General features: G+C 55.7%; 1 long non-coding RNA gene across 1 annotated transcript; it reads right to left on the reverse strand.

Moving 5' to 3' along the window:
• Window positions 1-8,860: 8,860 nt before the first annotated feature.
• LOC121166943 lies at window positions 8,861-9,709 on the reverse strand. Its single transcript, XR_005885512.1, has 2 exons — window positions 9,639-9,709; window positions 8,861-8,955 (listed from the first exon to the last, which is right to left on the reverse strand). It is a non-coding gene; the product is annotated as an uncharacterized LOC121166943 (long non-coding RNA).
• Between the last annotated feature and the right edge of the window lie 487 nt (window positions 9,710-10,196).

Below are 10,196 nucleotides of genomic sequence, written 5' to 3' on the forward strand. Positions count from 1 at the left end.
CAACGCCCTCCTCCCTCCACTGCGGGCGCCCAGGGGGCTCCCCGAGCACCACCCGGGACTCCCGCACCAGGGGTCCACCGCCAGAAACACTCACCCAGGCCGCCGCTCCAGCGCTGCCGGGGCTCCTGACCGGGACCACGAGCGCGGGCTCCCGGGCTGCCCGCCTGTCCGCCGGCTCCTGCAGGCCGCGGGCGCCCAGGGACGAGCGGGAGGCGTCCGAATTCTCCCGCCGCCAGCTGGAGGACGTGCGCCACCACGTGCGAGCCGCTGGACTGCCCCCAAACTGACTGTGTGCGGAACACAAACTGCTGGGCACGAGCCGCCCTCGCGCAGCTCCTATTGGCCCTGGGCCAGGCAGGCCCGCCCTCGAGCCGCTCCTATAGGACTAGAGCCAGCCAGGCCCGCCCTCGCTCCGCCCTCATTGAGACTGGGCCAGCCAGTGACTTCAGCCAGATCCGAGGAATCCTGGGGCAGAGCTGCAAGCAGGTGGGCAGATTCATCCCAGCTCCAAACCCACCGCCTTCAGGATGTGCATTTTGCCTGAACCACAAGTTACCACACACCTAGGAACAGTGTCTTCCCTCCATGGAAGTGCAGGCAGTGAGATGGTCACCACTTTGACAAGGGAGGTGTGCACATTGTCCAAGCGTCAGGAACTGAAGGGACCTACACACTGAGTCACCCCCCACATTTACTCTGAGGACCTGCTCCCTTCACCACCTTGCACCTACACCTGCACCCGGACATGCCGCCTTCCATGCCCTGCACCTGTCACCACAGCTGGCTGCTCGCAGGTGCAAATGGGCCTCCATCCATATCATCCAGTTAAGGCTGTGGGGTATGTCTCTGTGAGGTGGCAATATCACAGCATTAGGTAGGCATCAGTCTAAGTGAACAGGCTATGTGAGTAGGAGGGGCCAAGAAAATGGGAAATTTAGAAGGAAAAAAAAATGGCTCTATGCTGGAAGGAGGACTCAAACCTTGAAGCAGTATAAACATTTATATAGCGGAAATCTTGTCATTGGTCAGTGAGCTGACTGGGTGGGGTCCAGCCCTCTCTTGGGGGTTGGGAGAACTTTACACTAATCTTCTCCCCAAGCATCGCATGCCAGATGAATACCGTGTGCAGCTGGAAATTTTATGTTTTATAAACTTTTATATACTAACATACATACATATACACACCTACATACATATACACACAGGAACAACATACAGGAAGTTAAGCTTATAATAGAAGGATGAAGGAGAATGCCATTGTGAAAAATTAGGAACAAATCACAGGAGGGGGGAATGGAAGGGAATGGGGGAGAGTGGTGAGACCCTTCACTTAAAAATAAATATATAAAAAAAATGAATCCTTTTTAAAAATGACATGATAATCCCATGATGGTGCAAGCATGTCTGTGCTGCCTTCACCCACCTCCTGCATGACCTGAGCTCACCACCTGGGACACAGAACCTACCACCTGCACCACCCCTGCTTACGGGTCTCCACCAACTCCAAAGTACAGTCTCACTTCACCTCAGCTGCTCAGGACAGCATCCTCCCTACCTGGGGTCCCAGGCGATGCCTCCTCAGACCCTAGCTTCCTTCCCTGCTCTAGGCAGACCCCACACTTCCATGCTGACCAGATGAAGGCCATGCTTCCTTCACATCCCAAGGAAGTCCTGGACATGCTCCCTCCAGTGACCAAGAACCTGCTCCTCTCTCCCATGCAGACCTACACGCTTTATCTCCCCAAGCTGAACTGTGCTTCCCCAGGACCAAGGATGAATCCCACGCTCCCCCACCACTGCTCCCAGTCCCTGACCAAGATTCCAGCCAACCCTGCATTCCACGCACACATGCCCTCCCCACCACAGGTACCCGTGGAAGAACACCCCTTCCTGCTTCCCCTTCCCAGCCCTACCATGGACTGGCCCCTCCTGGTGGCTTCCTCAGGGGTCTCCACCCACTGCCACACATCTGGGGTTCATCTGGGAACTCTGCAGCCACCACTCCTGCACGGTGACCCACGCTGCTTCTCCACTTGTGTGCCGCGTGAGAAATCTTCGTCTCCACATGGGGAAGATTTCCTCATGCCACAATTGGGGTCTCTTGCTGTCCCCACAGAAGACTTCTCTGGTTTCAGATGCACCCCACCCTGAGAGGCCTGGCCCACACACAGACCCATGCTGCCCCACCCTGCCACCATGCAGACCCATGCCTCTCCAGCCTCTCCACAGCAGCACACCTGTGCCACCCAGCCAACCTCTCCTCTGGTGGCTGCACACTGGCCTCTCCAGAGTCATGACTACCACCATTGGTAAAGTCCCGGGCAGAATGTGGGTGACACACTGGGCCACCACAGCCAAGGCAAGCATGGAAAGTTGATGCCTCATGTTTCTGCCCATGCTCTCGTTGGACCAGCTCCATTTTTGGGGAGAGGCAGAGCCCTGGAAATAGGTCTCATCAAGCTACGTGATTTTGCCCTAGTCCAACAGGGAGGCCTGTAAATTAGCCTCCTCTAACTTCCACAGTCCCAGGTCAGGGACTAGCGGTAATGGGCCGCTGGCCACAACGGGCTGTTGCGTCCAGGGGGGCTGAGGGGTGCTGGTCCTGTGACCACAGATGGGCAGCTACCTCCAGCCAGGCAGCTGGATGCTCAGCCTGCGTGCAGCCACGTCCAGCAAGGCCGTGGGGATGGGGACCAGGCGCTGCTTGGTCCGTGGCTATGGCTGGGTGGCCTCCTCCAGAGAGCCTGCGCAGCTGCTGGGCCTGTGGCCACAGCTCAGTGGTTGACTCCAGAGAGCCAGTGTTGCAGGGCTGCTGGGCCTGTGGCCAGGGCTGGGTGGCCACCTCCAGTAATGTTGGAGGGGTGGGAGTGCAGTTCGCACAAGAAATACATCTTTCAGGAGTCCAGCCACCTCCCTGCTGGCCTGCACTGAGGCTGGGCCGTCCAGGAGCTCACTGTCTGGGAATCCAGGAGCTGGATCCTAGGCTGGGGCTGCAGTTACGGCGGGTTCCCAAGATGCTGAAGTGGTCTGCAGGGTGCCCTCACCCAGGGGAGGGGACTCAGATACTCAGTGGAGCTCTGATCTGCAAACACAGCGGACACTGCCTCCACCTTACCTCCGTGAGGGTCAGGGAGACCAGGAATGGGATTGGGAGAGCAGCCAAGAGGCACAGGGTCAGTTGCTGCTTGGTGCACCCACCTGGGAGATCCGGAAGAAGTTCCTGGCTCTGGACTGGCTCTGCTCTGGCCTTTGCAGCCACTTGGGGAGTGAACCAGATGAAGGAAGATCTTTCTGTATCTCCTTTCTGGAAATCTGCCTTTGCAATAAAACAAAATATTTTTTAAAAAGTCCCGAGAATTCATTTATTCCCTTGTTTGTATGTTAGAGAAACAAAAAGAGGTCAATATTAGCAGATATACTTGGAATGAATAGTGTCATCTACTGTTTCTTCATTGACAGACAGCGTATTATCATTTTCTCACCCTGATAGTTCACCCTCAACACACTGCTCACCAGTGGGCTCTGCAGGGCCGGGTCTGTTCTGATGGCCACCTGCAGCTCCAGCCCACACAAACTGAATCCCCCACCCCCAGAGCATGCGCACATAGTGCCTTGCCTGCACTTCCAGGCCAAAACAGTTCTTACGGGGGCTCCAGCACTCTCAACCCCACTTCCTCAGCAAGCTGCTGGCCCACAAGGTGCTGTAGTTCCGGTGCTTTCTTAAGGCAAACCTGCAGCACCAGCCCACAGGACCTGAATCTCCTGCCCCACAACATGCCCATGCTGCCATCCCGCCTGGCAATAAAGGACCAAAGGGGCTCTGGCAGGGCCTTCCACGCTCCCAGGTTGTCTACCAGCCTCTCCAGAATCACTAGAGCTCAGCTGGCATTCCACAAGCCTCAGACCACTGCCTCCCATATCCACTGCAGTAGGGCAAGGTGGGCTTCTCAACCAACCCACACCCATCCTGCTCCCACAGCCACCTGTGCCTCCTCCAGAGCCATTCCGGCTTGCCAGTGCCCCTGCATATTGTGCAAGCCCACCACATGCCCCTTTGCTGCCACAGGGCCACACCTCTTAAGGCAGCAGCCACCACATCCCCACCCTTTCTGTCTTTCACTGCAGTGCCAGGCCAGTTTGGCCAACAGGCCCCAGACACAAAGCATGCCAGCCTGGCATCTGGCTTGGTGCTCTAGGCCCAGGCTTGGTTTTCTGCTGTCAGAAACACCTCTAGCTTGGCGTGGACGCTAGCCTACTGCTGCTCCAGGGCAATCGGTCTTGGCCTGTCACCCCAATCACTCAGCTGACTCCTTGGCTGTATGCCTCCCTAGGGCCAGGCCAGTTCTTCTGGTGGCACTACAGTCCCAGCTGGCATGCCCAACCACGCTCTACTCCAGACCCAGGCTCACTTGCCATGGGCCAACCACATCTCCAGCACTGCCACTGCGGCCACTTCAAGAGGCACAGGCCAGCTCGGCCTATGAGCACTGTCTGACTCTCCAGCCCATCTGCCTAGATGCTTGCAGGCTGCTCCATGGCCAGGGAGGCTCACCAGACACTCCACACCACAGCATAGCACCCTGCTGCCCGACTTGCTTCACAGCCACACAGGCTCCTGCAGCACCTCCTACACAGAAGGCCACATGCCAGCTGATCTAGGACCAGTAAAGCTCAGCTGCCTGGCACCAGGGATCCCAGGTACACCCATTCCATCGGCCTTTACACTGCTCCAGGGCCAGGTGGCTCAGCAAGGGACCTCTCCCTCACATGGCTGATTGCAAACCAGCCTCTCTGGGGACAGTCCCATTCTCCTGCGTCTCTGGGGCCCCAGACAGTATACCCTGAGGTCCTGCTTGCCACTTACTCCAGGGTCAACTTTGACTGGCAAGTGCCAGACATGCCTCTAGCCTGCCAGGTCCACCACCCTGCTGCTGCTCAAGGGACAGTTGAGTTTGGCTATCTACCCAGTTTCCTCAGCAAACCACATGCTGTATGTGCCACCCTAGGGCGGGGACCATTCTGTTGCCAGCACTGAGGCACCAGCCAGCACAAACCTCCAATTCCCCAGCATCTCAGGGCCAGGATAATGGGGCCCTGGGTCCTCAGTGCCACCAGCACTCATGGTGTGGTCACTGCAACAGGCATAGCTCCCTCAGCAGGTGACCCCTATGCCTCTAGCTCACCCACCCAGCTGCCTCATCAGCAGCTCAAGGTCCACATGGTCTCAGCCAGTGCCTCCCATGCTCATGGGCCAGGCCCCACCCAGGAGGGTTCAGCCCACCCCACATACTTCCAGTCAGGACACACCAACACTCTGATTGCTGTTCCAGGACCAGGTAGGCTCAGCTCATGCAGTGCTCCAGAGCAAGTGGGGATCAGCCAGCAATCCTACTCCCTCAGCAGACCACTCAGCTGCCTGCTATTCAGAGCCAGCCCATTCTGCCAGGGACCCTGTGGCCCTGGTTGGCACTGTCACTCAGCTTGGCATTCCAGGACCAAGCTGACACTGGACCTTCTGCGCTGTAACATACTCCCACAGACTGGTGGCCATGGTAACTGGGCCTCTAGGGCACCACACTGTTCCACACCAACTACTTTAGGACCAGATCCCTGCACTTCTAACCCACAGGCTGCTCCAAGGCCAGGCAGACACAGGTGGCGTATTTAATGTTCCTAGATCCTGCCTGCCTGGCTGCCCTGCAGGGTGTTCCAGGACAACGCAGGCTCAGGAGGTTCTACCCTCCCCCCAGTACCCCAAGCCTGTCCACCATCCACTCGAGCCAGGCCAGCTGGCTGACACCCCTCCAGTTCCCAGCCTGCCACCTGGACTTCTAGCCCACCCACATCACTACCCCACCAACTGTTCCAGGCACATGTACACTCAGCCACCCACCTGCTCCCTCAGCAGGGGCTGCCTATTGATCTAGGGCTGGGTCCATCTGACAGCAATCTGTAGCAACAGCCCATAGGATCTGAATCTCTGGTCCCAGAGCATGCCCACATCTGAGGGGAGCAGGGTGCCATAGTACATCCCAGGAATAGGAAATGCCCTCTCAGGATGGCAGCCCCCCCCAGGGCCAGGAGGCGGAGTTGGTCTCACCAGCAAGCAAACAGGAAGTCACAGGGATAGGCTGATGCCCTCGCTGCAATTATGTCATTGCTACTGGCCTATCAGGTAGCACCAAGTGGACCCACAGGGAGAAGTGATTGGTGGAGAACAGTATAAAAGCAGCCGCTAAAAGCTATAAGATGGACCAGTAAAAGAACCACGGATGGAATGAGAAGAATGGGGCAGCAGAGAGGGGTAGAAAAGCTAAGCGAAAAGTTAAGGCATAGAGGGAGAAAAAGCAGCAGAGAGGGGTTACAAAAGCAGTAAGACCTATGCAGAGAAAAGTACAGGCACAAGAACGGGGGGAAAAGCAGCAGAGAGGGGTGCAAAAGCAATAAGGCCTACGAGGAGAACGGGGAAAAAAGCATCAGAGAGAGGGCTAGAAAAGCAGCAGAGAAGATCTCAGGGAAAACAGCAGTGGAGAAAGAGTATAAAAGCAGCCGCTTTTGGCAATAAGGGGTCTGACTGCGGTTCCGGCTTTTCGCAGACCCTCAAGAGTGTGCCTCGTAGGTAGTGTCACCGAAGGTCAGCAACAAATGTCCCCCTCACTGCCCTTCTACATGTTTCAGCGAAAAAATGGCTCTTGTGTGGCCTCCCACATACCCAGCCCACTTACCAGCCCCTCTACTGTCAGCGGGACTTGGCCAATGCCTCATGCACAACAAGCCGCTGGCCCCTGCTGCTCTTGGGGAAGGCAAGCTTCCTCTTCAGCAACCCTTCCCACCACACCCCTTGCCTACAGATACTTGTCACCAACTCCAGGGACATACCAGCTGGCTAGCACCCAGCCACAGCCAGCATGCCCACCACCATGTCCACCCTGCCACCCCACTTGTGGCTGCAGAGCCATGCCGGTTTTGGCAGCAGCCATCGCATCCCCAGACCACATGTTCACTGCAACACCTCAAGGCCAGCTCTGCTGAAGGCTGCCCACACAAAGCAGTTTTGCATACTGTCCCATTTGCTGCTTCAGGGCCAGGTTCTGCTGGTGTCACTAGGCCTGAACCCTGGCCTGCCAGCCCCATTGGCTGCTCCAGGGCAGGATGGGATCGCCCAGTGACCATGCTCCCTCAGTAGGCAACATGGCCACCTGCTGCTCTAGGACCTGGCCCATTTTGTCAGAGACCCTGGGTCCCGGGCTGGCATGCTCTGTCATTCCTCCTGGCACTTCAGGACCAGGTTCACTCCTCCAGGACCTGCTGAGCTTCTAATATTCTAGGCAGCCAGGCACAAGGCAACTGGACTGAAAACCCTTATGCCTTTAGCCTACCCACCCAGTTGTGCCATGAGTTGCTCCAAGACCAGGTGGGCTCTGCCAATGCTTGCCAAGCTCCTAATGTCCACCTGTCCCATCACCATCCCCTGCTGCTCAAGGACCACTCCACAACGGTCGATGCACCTGCCACCCTCCATCCACCCCAGGGCCAGGCTGGCCCACAGAACACCCTTTTCTTTCCCAGCTTGCCTCTAGGCTGTTACAGGGCCAGGCAGGCTCTGCTGTTGCCCCACATGACTCTAGCCCGCCTAAGCCACTCTCCCACCCACTGCTCTAGTGGCCCGCAGGAAGTTCCCCTAGCACCATAAGCATGCCTAGCATGCATAGGGTATGCTCCAGGGCCAAGTGGTGCTCAACCAGACAGCCCAGTCCCCAAGCCATCTGCTGGCTGCTCCAGGGCCAAGTCTGATAGGATCACCCTGTGTCCCTAGCCCACCCAGTACCTGCTTCATTGCCAAGCTGGCTCAGCTGGTATCCCTGCACCCACAGGACTATCATCATCCATTTCATGGCCGGCTCAACTCTCCCAGGACCCCTCCCCACTGCACTCCTATCCTGCCCACCCTGAACCCGCCCACCCTGCCAGCTGCTCCAGGATCTGCAGGGCTAGCCCAGTAACCCAGCATCCCCAGCACACCACTCACTGGCCTGCTCCTCCAACACCAGGTCCACTTGTGCTGTGTCCACTGCACACCTTGCACATCCATTCCATAGCACCTTTCCCACTCTGGGGACAGGCCAGTTCAGTTGGTGACCCTCCTGCCCACAGTGCAATATCCCTTGTCCCCAGGACCAGGCTCCCAAGCCCATGTCCCCAGCTCATCTAGCTTGCTTGTCCTACCACCACACACCACAGCCAAGCCAGGGCTAGGCTGGCTTTGGTAGTGCCTCCTAAGTCCCCAGCTTGCCTGTTGACCACTACTGCCAGGCAGGCTCAGCCAGTGTCCACAGCCACCCTCTGGCAGCTGGCTGCTCCAGGGTCACGTCGACTGCGCTGGCACCTCCAGCTTGCAGGCATTCCACAGTCTGGCTGGCTCCGGCTATGCCTCCTGTGCCCACAGCCTTATTACCATCCTCTCCAGAGCCAGCTTGCCAGCCTCCCCATACCCAAACTATCTTGCCTGCCACTCCAGGGCCAGGAGGGCTCAGCCAGTTCCCCCAGCACCCATAGAGGCTGGCTGCTCATGGCTCCATCTTACAACAGTTGCTCTTGCTCCCCTCCCCACAGTGCAGCACTCAAGTGTTCCAGAGTTGCTTCCTGCTTCTTCTGCTTTGGGCTGCAGTCTTCATACGGCAAAACTAGGACTTGAGATAATAAGATTGTTCTTCAAAGAGTCATCAAAAGATGCTGTTACTTGCAAGCGTCACTGTGTCAGAGCTTCGGCCGTTCACATTCCATCCTTCTGACTGCGGCAACTCTGGCTTCACAATCTTACGTTTTTTTCTACACGTCTGTGCTGCATCTCTTGCAAGACTATGAGTTTCTCTTCAGCCTGGGCTCTAAGGGGGCATGAAGGAGACTGGTATGTGACATACTGCCACTTCAGGTCCCACGTGCAGAGAGGCATCCCTGGAAAGGAGTTATTTCACAAGTGAGCAGATAGCATTACATCGGTGGGCAAAGTGTGGCTTCCAATTTAGTGAACCTACACAAGCTGCTGACTTAGGACCATATCATTATCAAAGAGTGAAAAACAAAATTTGTACAAGTATGTGACAAAAGTTTCTTCCAAGAAATAGTTCAGTTTAGCTAAGTATTTCAAATGGAAAAATAACGAGTAGATAATTCACAATGAAAGAGGCCAGATGCACTGGAAAACTTGTTACAAATCCTTATGACAGAATTACATAGTTAAGAAAGTAAGAAAGTAAGTAAAGTAGTTTTAAAATGTTAACACTAAGGGCCCGGCGGCGTGGCCTCACAGCTAAAGTCCTCACCTAGAACGCACTATAATCCCATATGGGTGCGGGTTCTAATCCCGGCAGCTACAATTCCCATCCAGCTCCCTGCTTGTGGCCTGGGAATGCAGTCGAAGACGGCCCAAATCTTTAAGACCATGCACCTGTGGTGGGATACCCAGAAGAAGTTCCGGGTTTCTGGCTTCGGATCGGCATAGCATCGGCCGTTGCAGTCACTTTTAGAGTGCATCATCGGATGGAAGATCTTTCTCACTGTCTCGCCTCCTCTGTACATCTAACTTTCCAATAAAGAAATAAATCTTTACAAACAAATGTTAACACTAAGATACTCACTTTTGCCCATCACAAGTGTTTTCTTTCTCTAGGCCTTCGAGGTTTCTTTCCACGACATAAGCTGCCCACTGGAAGTAATGGAAAAAAAAAATAAAAGAAATGTAAGAAAGGAGGAAGAATATATGAGAGAAGGAAAAGGGTGACCATACCGTCTTCTTAAAACCACATATTTGAAATATATTCACCACATGAGAGTTAAGGTTTTTAAAAACATTTTAGGCACACCAGGGGATGGCATCATCCTGTTGCCATGCTCCCAGGGCACCAGGTGAGGGGGTGAGGGGGCTGAGGCTGCAGCTTCAGTTGGGGGAAGGCTAAGGGCATAACACTGGTGGGCATTGGGGAACCGGGAGCTCATCACTAGGCAGGTGGAGAGAACCTGGGGATTTCCTTATGTGTCTGGTCCTGGGTGAGGTGAGGAGAGCTGAAGAAAGAGCCCCAGGTCAGCACACTGCTCTGGTGTGCTGGTGAACCAGGCCTGGAACCCGCAATTGGTCTGGATCTTGGGTGTGTAGAGGGGTAAGACACCAGGCTAGCATATATGACAGGAGCTCGGGA

This window comes from Ochotona curzoniae, unplaced genomic scaffold (genome assembly GCF_017591425.1).
Source record: "Ochotona curzoniae isolate NIBS_2020 unplaced genomic scaffold, NIBS_Ocur_1.0 patch263, whole genome shotgun sequence".
In the NCBI taxonomy this organism is placed as follows: Eukaryota; Metazoa; Chordata; class Mammalia; order Lagomorpha; family Ochotonidae; genus Ochotona; species Ochotona curzoniae.